A 22,872-nucleotide genomic window follows, 5' to 3' on the forward strand; every position below is an offset into this window, starting at 1 on the left:
GAGACTTCCTGCATTCCTACAGTTGCATCATCTGTCTCAAGCATCTTGAGATCCATCTGCAGGCACTCGTGTTCCTCCTTTTCCTTGGGTCCTTCTGTCTCCATCCTCAGCGGGACCCGGGTTGGAGAGACAAGAGAGGCTGACCTCGTCGCTTCAGACTCCGACCAGGTACGTGATGCTGAGCATTAATTTTTCACACTTAGTATTTTCCACATAGGTAGTACCCCTTTAGATCTCTAAAGAAAGTTGGTCTAACTGGTGAATTGGGAATGTTAGGTGCTATAGAGTGCCTCAAGTTGGAAGCACCTATAAAAAAGATAACTCGGGGTTGGTCCGACAGTAGCGGGCCTTAGCCCTTGTACACACGGTCGGACATTTCAACAACCAAATCCGTCGGATTTTGTCCGACGGATTTTGTCTGGCGGATTGTGTCTGAAACTGTTGCGTACACACGGTCGGGCAAAGTTGTCGGAAAATCCGATCTTTCAGAACGTGGTGACGTAATTTCGTTACGGTGGGACAACCTTCAGGCTAGTAGCCAATAGCTTTGATGTAGGAATTTGATCTGAGCATGCGTGGCACTTTGTCCGATCGGAATTCTCTACACATGATCGGAGTATGTCCGATCGGACCAGTTTGTCGGAAAATATTTCCAGCAAGTTGGAAAATTTGGTCCGACGGATATTCCGACGGAAATAGTCCGATGCATACCACACAAGTCGGATTATCCGACAAAACGGTCCGATGGGACACATTCCGACAGATTCTCCGACCGTGTGTACAAGGGCTAAGACACGATCGTTCTTAATGACCGGCCAATGTCTCTTAATTCTTTTAATTGCCCAGTGCTGGCTGGAATATGTAGTAAAGAATAGAGATGAGTCCGATGTTTAAGTCGAATGTAAATTTGACTCAAACACCAGGTGTTCGCCGAACAGCGAATAATATGTGGTGTTCTTGGCAAATTCGAAAGCCGCCGGAACACCGTTAAAGTCTATGTGACACTAACATGAAAAATCAAGTGCTAACTTTAAAGGCTTATATGCAAGTTATTAAAAAGTGTTTGGGGACCTGGGTCCTGCCACAGGGGACATGTATCAATTTAAATTTTTTTTTTTTTAAACGGACATTTTTTCGGGAGCAGTGATTTTATTTATTTTTTATACTTAAAGTGAAACAATAATAATGAAATATTCCTTTAAATATCGTGCCTGGGGGGTGTCTATAGTATGCCTGCAAAGTGGCACAAATAAGGGGAGGTAAGAGAGGGGTTATGGGGATGAGGCCCTTGTTCCCATCAACATTGGGACAAGATGCTTTTGGGGGGCTACCCCAAAGCACCCTCCCCATGTTGAGGGCATATGGCCTGATACAGTTCAGGAGGGGGGGTCGCTCTCTCATCCCCCCCCCTCTTTTCCTGTGGCTTGCCAGGTTGCGTGCTTGGATAAGGGTCTGGTATGGATTTTTTTGGGGGGCTCCCACACCATTTTTTTTTTATTTTGGCATGGGGTTCCCCTTAAAATCGATACCAGACCTGAAGGGAAAAATGTGCCCCTTTATAGACATACTACAGATACCCCCAGGTATGAAATTTAAAGGAATATTTCACTTTAATTGTTTCACTTTAAGCATTATTAAAATCACTGCTCCCGAAAAAACAGCCATTTTTAATACTTTTTTTTGCATTGATACATGTCTCCTGGGGCAGGACCCAGGTCCCCAAACACTTTTTATGACAATAACTTGCATATAAGCCTTTGATATGAACACTTTTGATTTTTCATGATAATGTCCCATAGACTTTAATGGTGTTCCGGCGGCTTTCGAATTTGCCCCGAACACCGCACATTGTTCAGTGTTCTGCAGAACAACCAAACTTCAGCCCGAACCCTTTGCCCATCCCTACTGCACAACTAATAGTTTGGTGGACAGATTCTCCCACCTGAGCTATGGATCTCTGCAGCTCCTCCAGAGTTACTACGGGGCTCTTGGCTGCTTCTTTGATATTGGGATATTATTTTATAACCTAACCCTGCTTTAAACTTCTCCATGACTTTATCCTTGACCTGGTTCTCTAACAAACCTCTGAGGACTTCACAGAACAACTGTATTTATACTGAGATTAAATTACACACATGTGGACTCTATTTACTAATTAAGTGACTTCTGAAGGCAATTAGTTCCACTAGATTTTAGTTAGGCGTATCAGACAAAAGGGGGCTGAATACAAATGCATGCCACACTTTTCAGAAATGTATTTGTAAAAAATGTTGAAAACAATTTATCAATTTCCTTCCACTTGACAATTATGTGCCACTTTGTGTTGGTCTATAACATAAAATTTCAATAAAATTATACATTACATTTATGTTTTTGGTTGTAACATGACAAAATGTGGACAATCTCAAGCGGTACAAATACTTTTATAAGGCACTGTACATACAGCTCCAAGCACCCCAATACACACACCATCATGCACCCCAATAAACACTGCACCATATGCCCCAATACACACAGTACCATGCACTTAAAGTGGTTGTAAAGGTAGATTCTCCCTCCTGATTGGCTGAGACACAGCAGCGCCGCCATTGGCTGCTGCTGCTGCTGTCAAGTGAAGTCAACTAGAAAATGCTTACTGCACATGCGCCATGCGTTCCAATAAGTTTTCTAATTTGACAGAACACGAAGGCAGCAGTGGACATCTTCTTACACCCAGGGCAAGTCTTCAATTTCACACTTATTTTAGCCTTAAACTCACCTTATATACTGAAATACATTTTTTTTAAATCTGTGACACTGTTTTGATGTTGCATTTGAAAAGTAGCAACAAACCTGCATTTAGTAGGTGGTAACGGCCATCTTGGTACACATTAAACTGCTCAGTGCCAAACTTATAGTTATTTGGCGTTGAGAGACATTTTTCGAGACCCTCACTCTGTCTTGGTGAAATAGTCTATTTCAGAATAGGGGCCAGAAGCACAGAATAGGTGTCCGAGAAGAATATCTGGGCTGTTCTGTGCAAATCCATTGCAACAAAGCAGATAAGTATTACATGTTTGTTATTTTTATAGGAAAATCCAATACAATCACTTTAACACATTGCACCTTGCACCCCAATGCATACAGCTCCAAGCACCCCAATGCATACAGCTCCAAGCACCCCAATACATACAGCAGCATACACCTCAATATATGCAGCAACATACATTTGGCACACTGCACCATGCACACCTTTCTATGCATTCCCAATACATACTGCACCAAGCATCTAGAATTTTAGCTCAGTAGTTTGTATCATTCCTGGGCTCCTCACTGAAGTTAAGCTCCACTCACTCCTGTCCCCATTTCAATTACTCTTTCTGCAGTGTTAGGTGCTGTAATTAAATGTGCTCCAGTCCTGACTGCCGATGCCACACTGCAGTGCAACATCTGTGGGGGGGGGGGGGGGGGGATATACCTCATTGCACTGTAGTCACAAAAGTGAGTGAGGGCCATGGTCATCTAGACAATTTGAATCATCGAATGCACCCGACAATCAGACGACCACATTTGTGAAAGCAGAAGGTGCGCCTACAGCCCTCCCATAGGCCAATGCTTTGGGTACATTTATCAGCACATAATGAATGCACTCAGACTCACTGTGCAGTTAAGAGGAAGATATTGGAGCATATCTTGATTGGCTCAGGCTCTTTTGAGTTTGGCTCATTCCACAATCATGTTGCTCAATGTAGCATTTGTTAGCTTTAGGGAATGACTCTGTTTTTACTTTAGACTGACCTAGCTCACGACACTGGTTTTCCTCACCCTAATTTCTGTTTGCCTACCAGTCTCTTTTTTGTGGAATTTAAATGGAAAGGGGGATTTTAATGGTGCCACAGGTATAAACCAAAAATCTATTTTTTTTAATAAAAATTATTAATATCAAAATATTAAAAAGAGTGAACAAAGTTAACTCAAAAATGCAGAAATACATAAAAAAAACGTTTTATCAAGACATAATATTGAATAATAATGTGCATATAAAGCTATAGTAGCTGTATAAATGCCTGTTGGGCTCTACATGTTTCACTATGTTACACTATAGTACTTCTTCAGGAGATGTAAGTCATATATTGGCTACAAAAGATACAAGAAAGAAATATAAGATGCATAACATATACAACAATCAAGCACAGAATAATAATGTGCATGTGAATATCTTAAAGTGAACATAAATACTGTATACAAAAATGCAACAACAAATAATAACCCACAGGGCCCCATTCCATGGTCTATGGCTGTATGGCTCTCAAAGTCAAAAATGTGTGTGATGCCATTAAAACATACCCATCATATGTATGATAAATAGATTTATTAAACTCCAGTTGTTCAAATGAGAACCGCAGATAGGGGTCAATCAAAAGTCAGTATTGAGAATCATAGGGTGAGCACCAAAAAAAGTATTGAAATGATTCCTAAATAAATATATATGACAAAATAAGGGTTTATCCGTTCTATATAGATGCAAAAAATAACTCAGTTAAGGTAAAAAAATGTGTGTATATATATATAATATAATCTCACAAAAAGAGTACACCCCTCACATTTTTGTAAATATTTTATTATATTTTTTCGTGTGACAACACTGAAGAAATGACACTTTGCTACAGAGTAAAGTAGAGAGTGTACAGCTTGTATAACAGTGTACATTTGCTGTCCCCTCAAAATAACTCAACACGCAGCCATTAATGTCTAAACCGCTGGAAACAAAAGTGAGTACACCCCTAAGTGAAAATGTCCAAATTGGGATCAAAGTGTCAATCTATTGTGTGGCCACCATTATTTTTCAGCAATGACTACTCTTGGGCATGGCGTTCACCAGAGCTTCACAGGTTTCCACTGGAGTCCTCTTCCACTCCTCCATGATGACATCATGGAGCTGGTGGATGTTAGAGACCTTGTGCTCCTCCACCTTCCATTTGAGTATGCCCCACAGATGTTCAACTTGCTTGGCCAGTCCATCACCTTTATCCTCAGCATCTTTAGCAAGGCAGTGGTTGTCTTGGAGGTGTGTTTGGGGTCGTTATCATGTTGGAATACTGCCCTGTGGCTCAGTCTTCGAAGGGAGGGGATCATGCTCTGCTTCAGTATGTCACAGTACATGTTGGCATTCATGGTTCCCTCAATCATCTCTTGCTCCCCAGTGCTGGCAGCACTCGTGCAGCCCCAGACCATGACACACCCACCACCATGCTTGACTGTAGGCAAGACATACTTGTTTCTGTACTTCTCACCTGGTTGCCGCCACACAAGCTTTACATCATCTGGACCGAATAAGTTTATCTTGGTCTCATCAGACCACAGGACATGGTTTCAGTAATCCATGTCCTTAGTCTGCATGTCTTCAGTAAACTGTTTGTGGGCATTATTGTGCATCATCTTTAGAAGAGGCTTTTTTCTGGGACCCATGCAGACCAATATAATGCAGTATGTGGCGTATGGTCTGAGCACTGACAGGTTGACCCCCACCCCTTCACCCTCTGAAGCAATGCTGTCAGCACTCATACGTCTATTTCACAAACACAATCTCTGGATATGACTTCTTTGGTTGACCATGGCGAGGCCTGTTCTGAGTGTAACCTGTCCTGTTAAACTGCTGTATGGTCTTGGCCACCGTGCTGCAGCTCAGTTTCATGGATTTGGCAATCTCCACATAGCCCATGCCATCTTTATGTAGAGCTACAAATCTTTTTTGCCATGAGTTGCTATGTTGAACCTCCAGTGACCAGTATGAGTGAGCGCGATAACACCAAAGTTAACATACCTGCTTCCCCTTCACACCTGAGACCTTGTAACACTCATGAGTCACATGACACAGGGGAGGGAAAATGGCTAATTGGGCCCAATTTGAACATTTTCACTTAGGGGTGTACTCGCTTTCGTTGCCAGCAATTTAGGTATCAATGGCTGTGTGTTGAATTATTTTGAGGGGACAGCAAATTTACACTGTTATACAAGCTGTACACTCACTACTTTACATAGCAAAGTGTAATTTCTTCAGTGTTGTCACATGAAAAGATATAATAAAATATTTACAAAAATGTGAGGGGTGTACTCACTTTCGTGAGATACTGTATGTATGTACAGTATGTATATATATATATATATATATATATATATATATATATATTTTGTAACCTGGGTGGACAGGTAGCAGGTACAAAGCTCCCTGGGATAAGCAGTCTTTCAGGCACAGATACCAAATCCAGTGAGGTAGTGACAAACGGTGTTGTGTTTATTTGTGATGTATACAAGTCTATATACAGCTGCTGTACAGTGTTCCAGAAAACAAATAGGAACAAAGTGAGCCAAACAAAAACCTAGTCTTGTCTCGGCACAAACTATAAAATATTTACAGGTCCTAACTATCAGGCCTTCCACGTAATAGCTTTTACCAACCTTTTTTCTCTCCTAGACAGAAGTTGTCTGAGGTTCCCAGGCCAAGAGCACTGGCTGTTTGTCTCAGGCGAGTTTAAATTGGCCTGGGGTAGAGGACCAAGGCCCGAACTGGACCATGTATCAGAGATCCCTGAATGTGTATATCTATATAGATATACAGATATATCTATAGATAGATAGATAGATAGGAGCAGGGGAGAAAAAAAATGGGGGGGTGAGGGGACTGGGAAAGGGAGGAGGGAGGGTGGGTAAATAAAGAGAAAAGGAGGGGGGAGGGAAGAGGAGGTTAAAAGAAAAAGGGAGGGGAGGGAGGGAAAGAGGGGAGGAGGGAGGGGGAAAAGAAATGGGGAAAAAAAGGGTTACCTTAAATCAAGCTCTGTAAAGATGTCCAAACGAAAAAGTGTAGCATCCTATCACAGGTACTGTATGTAGGGGAGAAGTTTAACTTCCAAATCTGGAGGGGACGTATACTTCCAGACAATGTAGCCCAGAGTACATTCAGGCTCACAGAAAGATGAAAAGCCCAATCTATAAAGGAAAGGAAATAGTAAGGGAGAAATTCCCATCTCCAATTGGAAAGGCTGAATAAAGAGAATCGAGGAGTAAATCTCTAAACAAATGGGAACTTGAAAGTCACTTATCAGGCAACCCACTAGGAAAATCCAGACATCGTCCCTCTGCTCTCAACAGGAGCTGTGGTGGAGCCACCAACAGCCCTGTTTAAATGGGCCCACCCTTATCAGCCAGCATATGATGTCACCAGTGGATCGCAGACACCAATGGTACCACTGCGCAAGTGCAAACGTCACATCGCTTTGATGTCAGATGCAAGCAAGTCGAGTCTCAGGCCACCATCTTGGAAAATCTGTAAATAGGCAGATATCCATAGAACGGGACTCACTGCATCTGCATGCCAAATGGATTGGTTTCTTTCTTTGGGGTTTGACACGTTGGGGGAATCGTCGAATGTCTTTAATTTTTTTCCCACACAGCTTAGAAAATTAAAATGTAAAAGCTAATTGGCTTCACTCCAGTTGAGGCTATGCCTGCCTCCTCGAGTGGAACCATCTGTGCCCAGCTGATTTTGACCTACTGTATACTTATAAAAGTTCTCTAAGCATTAACCACTGAGTAACTTCAGTTATTCCTGATTTTAATGCAAACTGCCTGACCAACCACTATCTTCCCATCTGACACTTTAGAACACTTAATGTAGATTCTGTAAAGGATTTGTCCACATGTGCTACCGCAAAACATACATTTTTTATAAGGCAATAGCATATGTACAATACAATATTTGTTTAATTTACTAATACATTTTCTTGTTGTTGTTTCCTCCCTTCTACTTCATTTATGAAACTGTTCACTTCTAATATCTACAAATAAAGTTCCAGGCTGATAAGCTTCTAAGCGTAGATATACCCTGTTCTTTAATAAATGAGAGCTGAAGGCACAAAACTCAGTAATAAATATGCAAAGGGAAAAGCTGTTTACCTATGTCTGACTTGTGTTTTAGCATGCATGGTTTGAACAAAAAAAATTAAAGTTCCATACATTTTTTTGCAGCAAGAAATGGAGCCTGTCTGCATGCCTCCCGACTTTTTGAAACAAGAACGATAGACATTGTTTAGCACAAAGAATTTTAAGCACAGTGGGGTTTATTTACTAAAGGAAAATCCACTTTGCACTGCAAGTGCACTTGGAAGTGCAGTCGCTGTAGATCTGAGGGGGACATGCAAGAAAAATAAAAAACAGCGTTTTTGCTTGTACATGATTGGATGGGAGAAATCAGCAGAGATTCCCCCTCATTTCAGATCGTCACCTCAGATCTACAGTGACAGCACTTGCTGTGCACTTGTAGTGCAAAGTGGATTTGTCTTTAGTAAATCAACCCCAGTGTAAACTCCTGGACAAAAAAAGAATTGAAGCCCAGCTCTAGGTATTGAAAGTGTTAATGAGGGGAAGTAAGGGAGTGTTGAATAACAGCAGACAATTTAAAGACAGCATATCCTCCACTACTACAGCTATAACCTTTAGGGTGGAAGTTAGGCTTTAATACATAAAATATGTGTTTTCCCATATTTACAGAAACCCAAGCTGCCGGCTAAGCTAAAAGAAAATACTGAAATGAATCCAAATCTCTCATAAACTGGACTTTGGTGCCAGGGAGAATTGGAATTGGAGAATTGGAGAATTGGCCAGCACTAACAACATTTTTTGGGCTGTGGCCCTGAGTGGAGACATTCCCCCTTTAAAGTGGTTGTACAGGCACAAAGTTTTTTACCTTCATGGATTCCAGAAAAAATCTTCTGTGTGGAGCAGCCCCCTCCAGCCTCCCCTAATACTTACCCAAGCCCCATCTCAATCCAGCAATGACCACAAGAGCGTTGCCTCTCTGGGAACTCTCACTCCTGGTTAGCTTTTGGCAGCAGTGGGGGGGGGGGAGAAATGAAATAAATGATTTCCTCGAGCCAACCCAATAAATGAGATGTATACTGCTGCAAACACTGAACGTAATTTCAGAACCCTAGTATAAATATGAAATAAAAATAGTGCTGCGCTGTAATAAAACAATACAATAAAATAGTGCAAATGTGGAAAATAAAGTGACCAAGGGCACAGTGCTAAATACACATAAAAAGAGGCGATTCCTGTAGAAAATCGACCATAAGCGTCCTTTAGTTGTTGATAGAAACAAAGGGTATATAGAAAGGAAAAGTTATCACGTGCTATCCTAATACTTCTCAAGTGAAGGCAATGGCAATCTCAGGCATCAAAAAACAAGTCCAAATAAATACTGTGTAAATACAAAATTTTCTTTTCATACGTATGAAAAGAAGATTTCATATGTATACAGTATTTATATGGAGTTGTTTTTTGATGCCTGAGATTACCATTGTCTTCACTTGAGAAGTATTAGGACGTTGGGGGGGGGGGGGGGGGACCACAGGAATGTATTAAGTATTAGATTGCAGCGTACACCCCTGTTTTTCCAGTATTCATACCCACAGTCAATTTGGGAAATCCCATTTTGGGACCCACTAACATGTTTTTAAGGGTTTATTTATTATAATAAACCCCACCAACTGACCTTTGGGGAAGTGGATGTATATTTTACATCCCTCATTCCGAAACATTTATGGATTATACCGTGTGTTACAATTCCACTGCAATATCTTTAAAGTATGGCCATATGTCCCCGACATTATTAAGTGTTCCTACCTTATATATATATATATATATATATATATATATATATATATATATATATATATATATGGAGGAGTGCTGTTACTAATAATTGCCACGATATTGCTATTTCCTGCTCTCTACCCCGATGAAAGTTCTGCAATAGCGGAGACTGGAAACGCATTTGGCTTGGGACATCAACGAGAGTATCAGTGGTTTTTTGTATAGATGTTTTTTTCTGTATATTTCTCTGACTGTATATTTTATTGGAGACACTTTGTGTCTGGGTGTCTCTTTTTATTTTATTGTGTAATGAATAAAAATATAATATTATGGTATTCCAAGATAGGAAAAAGGGGGAAAAAGGGGATTTTTTTACGGTACAATATATGAAGAGACAAAAATTGTTTTTTAAGAAAAAAATCTTTCATAACTTTATTATAGAAATATTAAAAAAGCTGTATTTAAAGACAGAGAAAACACAAGTACATTCATAGTACAAAGAAGTACATAGCTATAAAAAATATAGGGGATCCTGAAATTAATAGTTGCTGGGACTGATCATGCTTCCTCCCGACATGTTTCGCATTTGTGCTTCTTCAGGGGAGTATACAACTAATAATTTAATAAAAGAGAAATTTAAGAATACAGAGTATATATGCATACTATTTATACAGATATAATGCAAATTTGTTTATAAAGTAGTTTCATATTTTGCTTAGTCCAAAGAGGAGCAATGCTTACCCAAAGATGGAAAGTCCAAGTCTCACAGCACATAAGCCAATAGATGTAAGAGTAAATGGCAAAATATTATGGGACAGGATCAAGTGATAAAAACACCCTAGCCCTATGCAGGGCATAGATGGAGGAAAACAAACGCTGAAGAGACAAGATGAAAAAATAGGAATAAAAAATAGATACTATGTTTTCAAATGTTATGAAAAATGTTATAATATAGTAAATAAGATAGAAAGAATTAATCCTACAATTATATGTAGGAATGGGGCTAAAAGAAAGTGCCTCCACATTAGAACATAATTATTCATTCATTAAGAATGCAGTAATTAATTGTAAATCGGATTAGATCAAGTTTATATGTAGGTTATAAATAATTGTATAGAATATATAATTAATACACTTAAAATAAATAGAATTCTTTTTACCTGCGGTAATGGTAAAGGATGAGAAGATTCGTTCCATAGAGTAATATTAATGCAATATAAAAGCAGCAGATCCCATTGAACAAATCAGTAAGCTCAGTACAGTGTATGTTCTGAAGGAACTGCAGCGTGCAGCATTAGGCTGCTACTATAAGCTTATTGCACCTACAGACAGATAATCAAGAAAGGGTAAATGAGTATGTGTAATGACTAAAGAATGACAGCAGTGTAATTTAAGAGTGAGAAGGTATGTTTACCATAACGGAAGAAAATCCAGCGTGGCGACAGTATCTATGTCAAACCTGCAGTGTTTGATGGAATGACAGCGCCGGTTTTTAAATCCCCCATCCATCGAGCCGGCGTCTGACGTCACCGGCTCGATGAGGACAGCCATTGGGAGAGACAGTGAGCACGTGCGAGGCCCGTCGAACCGATGCCCTGAACTACCATACCCATAATGCTTCAGTGCTGACACGAGATGGTTGAGAGTGGCAGCAGATGTTAATGAAGCTGAGCTGACTCTCCGCCCAGAGGGGGCGGAAAGAGAACAGGCTATAGTGGAGGCAGACAGAACGGCGGTTATCATGGTCTCTAACCCATAAGGGATACATGCTCATGTTCATCCCGGATCGGGCGCCACCTGGAACGAAAGCCAAACGGCGCCCTTGGGTGTCCATATGCCCGTGCGTACTTGGTGCCAGGGGGGAAGAAACCAAATGAACCCGTCCCATGCCTCAAATTAATGAGGCTAAAAATTGTGGTGCGGGAAGGAAAGGAAAAGACATACTCCTCACTGTGGGTGGAAATCATAGAGAGCAACAGAGATCCCCAAATATACAATCCATGATATCCATCTCTGGACCAAGCAAAATAGGACAATTACAAATGATACAAATCATGTGAAACAATAATAATAGTAAACTAACTGGGTTAATTTTGCAATAATATTTTTTATATAAATATATCAAGTGTGTAAGAGAACAAAAAATGAGATGAAAATAAAAATAAAAAATAAAAGATAAAAAATAAAAAATAAAAAGAGTAATGACAGTGGGGGAGGGGAATAGGGAAGAAAAGAGAGAAGATAAGTGTGAAGGAAGGAATAGAAAGAGAGAGGGAGAATACAGGGAGGAAGAAATGATAGATATTACTTATCTCTCTAATAACCTGGGTCCATGGAGGTCCGCAGCCAAGGAAGGAGGATTCCATGCAAAAAGCAAGAAAAAATTGACTATAAAAAAGGCCTGTAACTTATACTTTCGTTAAAGCCGGGATATTTTGTGGCTTTTAAAGTATAAATCCACTTAGCTTCTGTTTGTAAAAGGAGCTTATCCACTGAGCCCCCTCGAGAGTTTAGAGGTATATGGGCCAGGGCAATAAATCGGATCCAATTAGGATCAAATGCGTGATGGATCCCAATATGTCTGCTTATGGCTGTAATTATTTTTTTATTAAGGATAGGTTTAATGTGATCTTTTATGCGGATAGAGAAAAGTCTTTTTGTTTTACCAACGTAAAAACCTCCGCAACGGCATTGGGCTAGATATACAACGCCCGGAGTGGAACATGTCACATGGAATTTTGGAGCAAATGAATTGCCATTTGGTAATTTAATCTTACGAGAACTATGTATGTAGGGACACATGTCACATTGCCCACAAGGGTAAGTGCCTGGTTGTTTAAGTGTGATATCCCCTATAGGATCCTGAAAGTGGCTTCTAACCAGACTATCTTTGAGTGATTGAGGTCTCATGTAAGTGATGGATGGTACATCATTTATGTACTGGTTGACAATAGGGTCAGCTTTTAATAGCGGCCAAAACTTTTGAATTATGTCTCTTCAGCGTTTGTTTTCCTCCATCTATGCCCTGCATAGGGCTAGGGTGTTTTTATCACTTGATCCTGTCCCATAATATTTTGCCATTTACTCTTACATCTATTGGCTTATGTGCTGTGAGACTTGGACTTTCCATCTTTGGGTAAGCATTGCTCCTCTTTGGACTAAGCAAAATATGAAACTACTTTATAAACAAATTTGCATTATATCTGTATAAATAGTATGCATATATACTCTGTATTCTTAAATTTCTCTTTTATTAAATTATTAGTTGTATACTCCCCTGAAGAAGCACAAATGCGAAACATGTCGGGAGGAAGCATGATCAGTCCCAGCAACTATTAATTTCAGGATCCCCTATATTTTTTATAGCTATGTACTTCTTTGTACTATGAATGTACTTGTGTTTTCTCTGTCTTTAAATACAGCTTTTTTAATATTTCTATAATAAAGTTATGAAAGATTTTTTTCTTAAAAAACAATTTTTGTCTCTTCATATATTGTACCGTAAAAAAATCCCCTTTTTCCCCCTTTTTCCTATCTTGGAATACCATAATATTAGAATTATTGGGGGATGTGGTACCTATTATACTAATGTGTCTCTGGGACAGTGTGGACCAATTTATTTCTACTGTATTTATGCGTTTCAATACGCTTTTTGTCCATAGGCCCACCTCCCTGTGACACGGTAACTGTATGCAATGAAATTTTGTACTTATCTCTACTAATTTAAAATATTGTGTTTTTTTTTTTTTTTTTTTTTTTTCTCTTTCCCTTTTCCCCCCCCTTTTGTTTTTCTTTTATTTTTCCCTCTCGTTTTCGGGTCCATGGCGGCTTTCAGCGGCGAGGCCTGGGAAGGCCTAATGAACAAGGCCTCAGATTTTCAAAAGAACAGTGAACCATCAGATAAAGATCTGGATCTAGCATTGCAATATTTGCAACGACTTTTGGAACGCAAGGTTAGAATTTTCTGGCACAGAAAGTTTTTTCAAAAATACATAGATCAACAAATCGTTCCTTTTGGCCTTAGAGTACAAATATTCCCCAATCTTAATAAAATTGACAACCTCATTAACCAGTTGCCGACCGCCGCACGCCGATGTACGTCGGTACAATGGCACGGGCAGGCATAAGGACATACATGTACGTCCCTTGCCTCCCGCGGGTCGGGGGCCCGATCGGGCCCCCGCCCGGTGCCTGCGGCGGTCGGTATTCGTACGGGAGCGATCCCGGACGAGGGGACGGCCATTCATTCATGGCCACCCCCTCGCGATCGCTCCCGACGAATAGAAATCCCCGGTGACATCACTTCCTCTCCTGTAATGTAAACACAGGAGAGGAAGTGATGTATTCTCTCCTCCGTGTCGGTATTTTTCGTTCCGACACGGAGGAGAGCGGATCAGTAAGTTGCACCAACACTCTACACACACAGTAGAACATGCCAGGCACACTCACACCCCCCCTTTACCCCCCGATCACCCCCCCAATTACCCCTGCCCCCCAGTCACAGTGACACCAATGTCATTTTTTTTTTTTTTTTTTTTTTTTTTGCATTGGTGTCATTTGTGACTGTAATAACTGTTAGGGCAGTTAGAGTTAGCCCCCTTTAGTTCTAATGTACCCCCCTAACCCCCCCAATAAAGGTTTAACCCCGTGATCACCCCCCGTCGCCAGTGTCACTAAGGCTGGGTTCACATTGCAGCGGTTTATGAGAACGAATGTGATTCGCACCGCACTGCAGTGCAAATCACATCCGATCTCTGTGCGATTCGAGTTCAGCCATTCGCCGCACCCGCCGCACCCGCCACACCCGCCGCACCCGCCGCAAATTCGCACGGGACCCTTTTTTTGGCCCGCAGCAGAATCGGATCGCATGGGTGTTCACACCATGCGATCCGAGTTTGCAGATCGCACTGCGATATGCGAACTGATCTGGGGGTGTCAGTAACATTTCACTGACACTCCCAGCAGTTCGCATAGGGCAGTGTGAACTGCCGCCGGGAGGCATGCGATGCGGGAACCCGCCGCGCATTCGTGGCGTTTCCGCATCGCTCCAGTGTGAACCCAGCCTAATAAGCGATCATTTTTCTGATCGCCGTATTAGTGTCACAGGTGACGCTAGTTAGGCAGGTAGGTATTTAGGTTCGCCGCAGCTTTTTATAGCGCCAGGGACCCCCATATACTACCGCATAAAGCCCCCTGATTGCCCCCTAGTTAACCCTTTCACCTGTGATCACCATATAACTGTTACAGGTGACGCTGGTTGGTTAGTTATTTTTTTATAGTTTCAGGGCACCCGCCATTTATTACCTAATAAAGGTTTAACCCCCTGATCACCCGGCGGGTGTCATTTGTGACTAATAACTGTTAGGGCAGTTAGGGTTAGCCCCCTTTAGTTCTAAGGTACCCCCCTAACCCCCCCAATAAAGGTTTAACCCCGTGATCACCCCCCGTCGCCAGTGTCACTAAGGCTGGGTTCACATTGCAGCGGTTTGAGAACGGATGTGATTCGCACCGCACTGCAGTGCAAATCACATCCGATCTCTGTGCGATTCGAGTTCAGCCATTCGCCGCACCCGCCACACCCGCCGCACCCGCCGCAAATTCGCACGGGACCCTTTTTTTGGCCCGCAGCAGAATCGGATCGCATGGGTGTTCACACCATGCGATCCGAGTTTGCAGATCGCACTGCGATATGCGAACTGATCTGGGGGTGTCAGTAACATTTCACTGACACTCCCAGCAGTTCGCATAGGGCAGTGTGAACTGCCGCCGGGAGGCATGCGATGCGGGAACCCGCCGCGCATTCGTGGCGTTCCCGCATCGCTCCAGTGTGAACCCAGCCTAATAAGCGATCGTTTTTCTGATCGCTGTATTAGTGTCACAGGTGACGCTAGTTAGGCAGGTAGGTATTTAGGTTCGCCGCAGCTTTTTATAGCGCCAGGGACCCCCATATACTACCGCATAAAGCCCCCTGATTGCCCCCTAGTTAACCCTTTCACCAGTGATCACCATATAACTGTTACAGGTGACGCTGATTGGTTAGTTATTTTTTTTATAGTTTCAGGGCACCCGCCATTTATTACCTAGTCTCACTAGTGTACCCCTAAATTTAGGGGTGTCTACTTTCCAAAATGGGGTCATTTGGGGGGGGTTTGTGCCATCTTGGCATTTTATGGCCTTCAAAACTGTAACGCCCTTAGAAAGCCTGAAGGCGGTGCTTGGTTTTCGGGGCCCCGTACGCGGCTAGGCTCCCAAAAAGTCCCACATATGTGGTATCCCCGTACTCAGGAGAAGCAGCAGAATTTATTTTGGGGTGTCATTTCACATATGCCCATGGCATGCGTGAGCAATATATCATTTAGTGACAACTTTGTGAAAAAAAAAAAAAAAAAAAAAAGTTTGTAATTTTCCCGCAACTTGTGGCAAAATATAAAATATTCCATGGACTCAACATGCCTCTCAGCAAATAGCTTGGGGTGTCTACTTTCTAAAATGGGGTCATTTGTGGGGGTTTTGTGCCATCTTGGCATTTTATGGCCTTCAAAACTGTAATAGGTAGTGAGAAGTGAACTCAAAAATTTACGCCCTTAGAAAGCCTGAAGGCGGTGCTTGGTTTTCGGGGCCCCGTACGCGGCTAGGCTCCCAAAAAGTCCCACATATGTGGTATCCCCGTACTCAGGAGAAGCAGCAGAATTTATTTTGGGGTGTCATTTCACATATGCCCATGGCATGTGTGAGCAATATATCATTTAGTGACAACTTTGTGAAAAAAAAAAAAAAAAATAAAAAGTTTGTAATTTTCCCGCAACTTGTGGCAAAATATAAAATATTCCATGAACTCAACATGCCTCTCAGCAAATAGCTTGGGGTGTCTACTTTCTAAAATGGGGTCATTTGTGGGGGTTTTGTGCCATCTTGGCATTTTATGGCCTTCAAAACTGTAATAGGTAGTGAGAAGTGAACTCAAAAATGTACGCCCTTAGAAAGCCTGAAGGCGGTGCTTGGTTTTCGGGGCCCCGTACGCGGCTAGGCTCCCAAAAAGTCCCACATATGTGGTATCCCCGTACTCAGGAGAAGCAGCAGAATTTATTTTGGGGTGTCATTTCACATACGCCCATAGCATGTGTGAGCAATATATCATTTAGTGACAACTTTGTGTAAAAAAAAAAAAAAAATTTTTTTTTTGTCATTATTCAATCGCTTGAGGCAAAAAAATAAAATATTCAATGGGCTCAACATGCCTCTTATCAATTTCCTTAGGGGGTCTACTTTCCAAAATGGGGTCATTTGGGGGGGTTTTGTACTGCCCTGCCATTTTAGCACCTCAAGAAATGAGATAGGCAGTCGTAAACTAAAAGCTGCGTAAATTCCAGAAAACGTACCTTAGTTTGTAGATGTGACAACTTTTGCGCAAACCAATAAATATACAATTATTGACTTTTTTTTTACCAAAGACATGTGGCTGAATACATTTTGGCCTAAATGTATGACTAAAATTGAGTTTATTGGATTTTTCTAATAACAAAAAGTAGAAAATATCATTTTTTTTCAAAATTTGCGGTCTTTTTACGTTTATATCGCAAAAAATAAAAATCGCAGAGGCAATCAAATACCATCAAAAGAAAGCTCTATTTGTGGGAAGAAAAGGACGCAAATTTTGTTTGGGTACAACATTGCATGACCGCGCAATTACCAGTTAAAGCAGCGCAGTGCCAAAGTGTAAAAAGACCTCTGGTCATTTACCAGCAAAATGGTCCGGTCTGAAAGTGGTTAAACAAAAATGGGAAGAAAATTTGCAAACATGCTCTACAGCAATGATGACTTTATTAATTATCCAATACTCGCATGATATTGATACGATAGATAATTCAATTAAAAAATGGTATGAGGAATATGCCAAAATAATTTTGACTTCCAAATTTAAACGTAAGGAAGCTGAATTATCTAAACACATTGAGACTTATACTCTCGAGATAATTCGTTCAAAACAAAACAAATTCACACGTGACAGTAACTCTTATGTGAATGGCTCGGCATATAAATGGCCAGCAGATGGTCAAAACAAAAATAGATTCTTTAGAACATCACGAGCCTCCAATAGGAGGGGCTATAATGACGACGAAACTAGATCCAGTGCTTCGTCTACATCTTTTCCTTCCAATCACTCTACAATTTATAGGGATCTATCTGGAGATAGACATCCAAAAAGGAGAAAAAGCGATTCGGAGGGCGCCGCTATGGCAGCACCCAATCAACACCTTAGCACTCCCCTACCTTCTCGTACACATCCTATTTCTAAACAGGTTCCTGTTCGCCCTCTCACTATGTTCCATCACCCACCATCACTTCCATCCCTCATCACTCCCATCTCCATTAACACTTCCCTATCCACTTCCACTTCCAGTAACACTTCTCTGTCAACTACCCTCACGTCCTCTTCCACCAAATCAGCTCCCCTCACATTACCTTCATCCACCACTAATATTAATGACATCATTATATCACCCAGTGGTGCACCCCTACCGGCGGACCTCCGAATCGCCCCTATTTTTTTAGGGAAAGAACCTCCCCAATTACCCAACAACTAATTAAATCTCCTTCTATCAATTCAAAATTTAGTTCATATACTGAACTCTCCATTGTTAACTTGTCTTCTTATACTCTTACAAGCCATGAACTGGATGTTCTTAAACTAGGACTGACTTTCTGCCCTGATTCCAGCTCGGACAAATTTTCTTTAATAAAAGACATACATCTATTCGCACGAAAATTGACATATAGAACCCTATTTCATAAATCTAATCCACCTACTCCACAAGTAAACATTTCTAATCTCACGAATGAGGCAAATAGGGCCGACCAACAAGCCCTTTCCAATCTGATGGATCTATGGGAAGAGGGCCAAATTCCCTCTGACGACGAAACGACTATCTCCCTCACTGGCTTGTCGGTACAGTCAGTTTCTTTCCCCCCTCTAGAAACGTTCAAACCTAAATCAAAAAATTTTCCACTCTTAAACACGAATCCTAACATTTGGGCATTTACCCGACAAGTATGTCAGGAAATTGAACAAACTCAATTCCCACCAATCAATAAACATAATTTAACGAAAGATCAATTGATGGCATTAAAACAGCTTAAAACTAATCCAGATATAGTCATAAAACCAGCGGATAAAGGTGGTAACATTGTTATCATGAATACTTCGCAATATCTTACTATGTGTAATAAGATCCTTCACAACTCCGACTGGTATCGACCAATTTCTGTTTCTTTAATTTCACATTTTGATACACAATATCGTTTGATTATTTTTAACGCATACAAATCAGGTATCATAGATAAAGGTACATGGGACTTTTTAAACATCAAAGACCCTAAAATTGCTACCTTCTATGCCCTTCCAAAGGTGCACAAATCAATAACCAACCCCCCAGGACGTCCTATTATTTCCAGTATTGAAAGTTTAACAGAAAATGCGAGTAGCCTCGTAGATAAACACCTCATACCGCATGTTATTTCCCTTTTTTCGTATGTGAAGGACACCATTGATCTTTTAAAGACACTTGAGGGTATCAGCTTACCGGCACAATCCTGGCTGGTCTCTATAGACGTGGAATGTCTGTATAATGCCATACCACATACCAAAGGCTTACAAGTAATACGCTCTTATCTACAAGAAAGAGGCTCCACCTTTTTTGCCTATAATGATTTTGTTTTGAAGCTGCTGGATTTTATTCTAAAACATAATGTGTTCCAATTTAATCAATCCCACTACCTCCAGGTGCAGGGGGTTGCGATGGGGACTAAATGTGCCCCATCGTATGCGAACCTGTACCTGGGGGGGTGGGAAAAAGACACTTTCGCGCGTGAAGACCTTGCCCCTTTTCTAAGTAACATCATAGCCTGGTACAGGTATATTGATGATATTTTATTTTTCTGGTCAGGATCAGAATCAGATCTATTATCGTTTTTCAATCTACTTTCATTGAACTCATTTAATCTAAAATTTACTTTAAATTACAGTCAAAACTCTATTGAATTCCTAGATCTGACCATTAAAATCAATACCACTGGACATTTATGTTCTACTTTATATAGAAAGCCCACTGCTGGCAACACGGTTCTGCATGCGACCAGCTTTCACCCAAAACCGCTCCTTAAGAGCATTCCATACAGCCAATACTTAAGGGCCAAACGAAATTGCAGTACTGATTCGGACTTTAAGAACGCAGCTAATGACCTATACAAAAGACTGAGAGCACGTGGCTATAGTCATATATCTTTGAAGAAGTCATATAATAGAGTCAAAAATATAGATAGAACTTCCCTCCTCTTTTCCAATAAACAAAAAAATTTGGACAATAAAGTACGTATTATAACAAAATATTCCAATCAACATTACTCTTTTCGCGCCATAATTCAAAAGTTTTGGCCGCTATTAAAAGCTGACCCTATTGTCAACCAGTACATAAATGATGTACCATCCATCACTTACATGAGACCTCAATCACTCAAAGATAGTCTGGTTAGAAGCCACTTTCAGGATCCTATAGGGGATATCACACTTAAACAACCAGGCACTTACCCTTGTGGGCAATGTGACATGTGTCCCTACATACATAGTTCTCGTAAGATTAAATTACCAAATGGCAATTCATTTGCTCCAAAATTCCATGTGACATGTTCCACTCCGGGCGTTGTATATCTAGCCCAATGCCGTTGCGGAGGTTTTTACGTTGGTAAAACAAAAAGACTTTTCTCTATCCGCATAAAAGATCACATTAAACCTATCCTTAATAAAAAAATAATTACAGCCATAAGCAGACATATTGGGATCCATCACGCATTTGATCCTAATTGGATCCGATTTATTGCCCTGGCCCATATACCTCTAAACTCTCGAGGGGGCTCAGTGGATAAGCTCCTTTTACAAACAGAAGCTAAGTGGATTTATACTTTAAAAGCCACAAAATATCCCGGCTTTAACGAAAGTATAAGTTACAGGCCTTTTTTATAGTCAATTTTTTCTTGCTTTTTGCATGGAATCCTCCTTCCTTGGCTGCGGACCTCCATGGACCCAGGTTATTAGAGAGATAAGTAATATCTATCATTTCTTCCTCCCTGTATTCTCCCTCTCTCTTTCTATTCCTTCCTTCACACTTATCTTCTCTCTTTTCTTCCCTATTCCCCTCCCCCACTGTCATTACTCTTTTTATTTTTTATTTTTTATCTTTTATTTTTTATTTTTATTTTCATCTCATTTTTTGTTCTCTTACACACTTGATATATTTATATAAAAAATATTATTGCAAAATTAACCCAGTTAGTTTACTATTATTATTGTTTCACATGATTTGTATCATTTGTAATTGTCCTATTTTGCTTGGTCCAGAGATGGATATCATGGATTGTATATTTGGGGATCTCTGTTGCTCTCTATGATTTCCACCCACAGTGAGGAGTATGTCTTTTCCTTTCCTTCCCGCACCACAATTTTTAGCCTCATTAATTTGAGGCATGGGACGGGTTCATTTGGTTTCTTCCCCCCTGGCACCAAGTACGCACGGGCATATGGACACCCAAGGGCGCCGTTTGGCTTTCGTTCCAGGTGGCGCCCGATCCGGGATGAACATGAGCATGTATCCCTTATGGGTTAGAGACCATGATAACCGCCGTTCTGTCTGCCTCCACTATAGCCTGTTCTCTTTCCGCCCCCTCTGGGCGGAGAGTCAGCTCAGCTTCATTAACATCTGCTGCCACTCTCAACCATCTCGTGTCAGCACTGAAGCATTATGGGTATGGTAGTTCAGGGCATCGGTTCGACGGGCCTCGCACGTGCTCACTGTCTCTCCCAATGGCTGTCCTCATCGAGCCGGTGACGTCAGACGCCGGCTCGATGGATGGGGGATTTAAAAACCGGCGCTGTCATTCCATCAAACACTGCAGGTTTGACATAGATACTGTCGCCACGCTGGATTTTCTTCCGTTATGGTAAACATACCTTCTCACTCTTAAATTACACTGCTGTCATTCTTTAGTCATTACACATACTCATTTACCCTTTCTTGATTATCTGTCTGTAGGTGCAATAAGCTTATAGTAGCAGCCTAATGCTGCACGCTGCAGTTCCTTCAGAACATACACTGTACTGAGCTTACTGATTTGTTCAATGGGATCTGCTGCTTTTATATTGCATTAATATTACTCTATGGAACGAATCTTCTCATCCTTTACCATTACCGCAGGTAAAAAGAATTCTATTTATTTTAAGTGTATTAATTATATATTCTATACAATTATTTATAACCTACATATAAACTTGATCTAATCCGATTTACAATTAATTACTGCATTCTTAATGAATGAATAATTATGTTCTAATGTGGAGGCACTTTCTTTTAGCCCCATTCCTACATATAATTGTAGGATTAATTCTTTCTATCTTATTTACTATATTATAACATTTTTCATAACATTTGAAAACATAGTATCTATTTTTTATTCCTATTTTTTCATCTTGTCTCTTCAGCGTTTGTTTTCCTCCATCTATGCCCTGCATAGGGCTAGGGTGTTTTTATCACTTGATCCTGTCCCATAATATTTTGCCATTTACTCTTACATCTATTGGCTTATGTGCTGTGAGACTTGGACTTTCCATCTTTGGGTAAGCATTGCTCCTCTTTGGACTAAGCAAAATATGAAACTACTTTATAAACAAATTTGCATTATATCTGTATAAATAGTATGCATATATACTCTGTATTCTTAAATTTCTCTTTTATTAAATTATTAGTTGTATACTCCCCTGAAGAAGCACAAATGCGAAACATGTCGGGAGGAAGCATGATCAGTCCCAGCAACTATTAATTTCAGGATCCCCTATATTTTTTATAGCTATGTACTTCTTTGTACTATGAATGTACTTGTGTTTTCTCTGTCTTTAAATACAGCTTTTTTAATATTTCTATAATAAAGTTATGAAAGATTTTTTTCTTAAAAAACAATTTTTGTCTCTTCATATATTGTACCGTAAAAAAAATCCCCTTTTTCCCCCTTTTTCCTATCTTGGAATACCATAATATTAGAATTATTGGGGGATGTGGTACCTATTATACTAATGTGTCTCTGGGACAGTGTGGACCAATTTATTTCTCGAATAAAAATATAAGTTTTACCTCTAATTTTGGTGGCATTGGTGGTCTATTAAAGTCCCACTAAGGGGGTCTCTTTTTTGCATTTGAT

At 40.6% G+C, this 22,872-nt stretch overlaps 2 long non-coding RNA genes across 2 annotated transcripts; one reads left to right on the top strand and one right to left on the bottom strand.

The window, feature by feature from the left end:
- Window positions 1-9,971: 9,971 nt before the first annotated feature.
- On the bottom strand, window positions 9,972-11,498 carry LOC143962940 (uncharacterized). The gene is made up of 3 exons (XR_013270839.1): window positions 10,791-11,498; window positions 10,372-10,506; window positions 9,972-10,242 (listed from the first exon to the last, which is right to left on the bottom strand). It is a non-coding gene; the product is annotated as an uncharacterized LOC143962940 (long non-coding RNA).
- Window positions 11,499-21,167: 9,669 nt separating this feature from the next.
- Window positions 21,168-22,649, top strand: LOC143962941 (uncharacterized). The gene is made up of 3 exons (XR_013270840.1): window positions 21,168-21,875; window positions 22,160-22,294; window positions 22,424-22,649. It is a non-coding gene; the product is annotated as an uncharacterized LOC143962941 (long non-coding RNA).
- The last annotated feature ends 223 nt before the right edge of the window (window positions 22,650-22,872 follow it).

This window comes from Lithobates pipiens, unplaced genomic scaffold (genome assembly GCF_037356315.1).
Source record: "Lithobates pipiens isolate NorthernLeopardFrog02 unplaced genomic scaffold, aLitPip1_a1.2 Scaffold_8, whole genome shotgun sequence".
NCBI classification, from domain to species: Eukaryota; Metazoa; Chordata; class Amphibia; order Anura; family Ranidae; genus Lithobates; species Lithobates pipiens.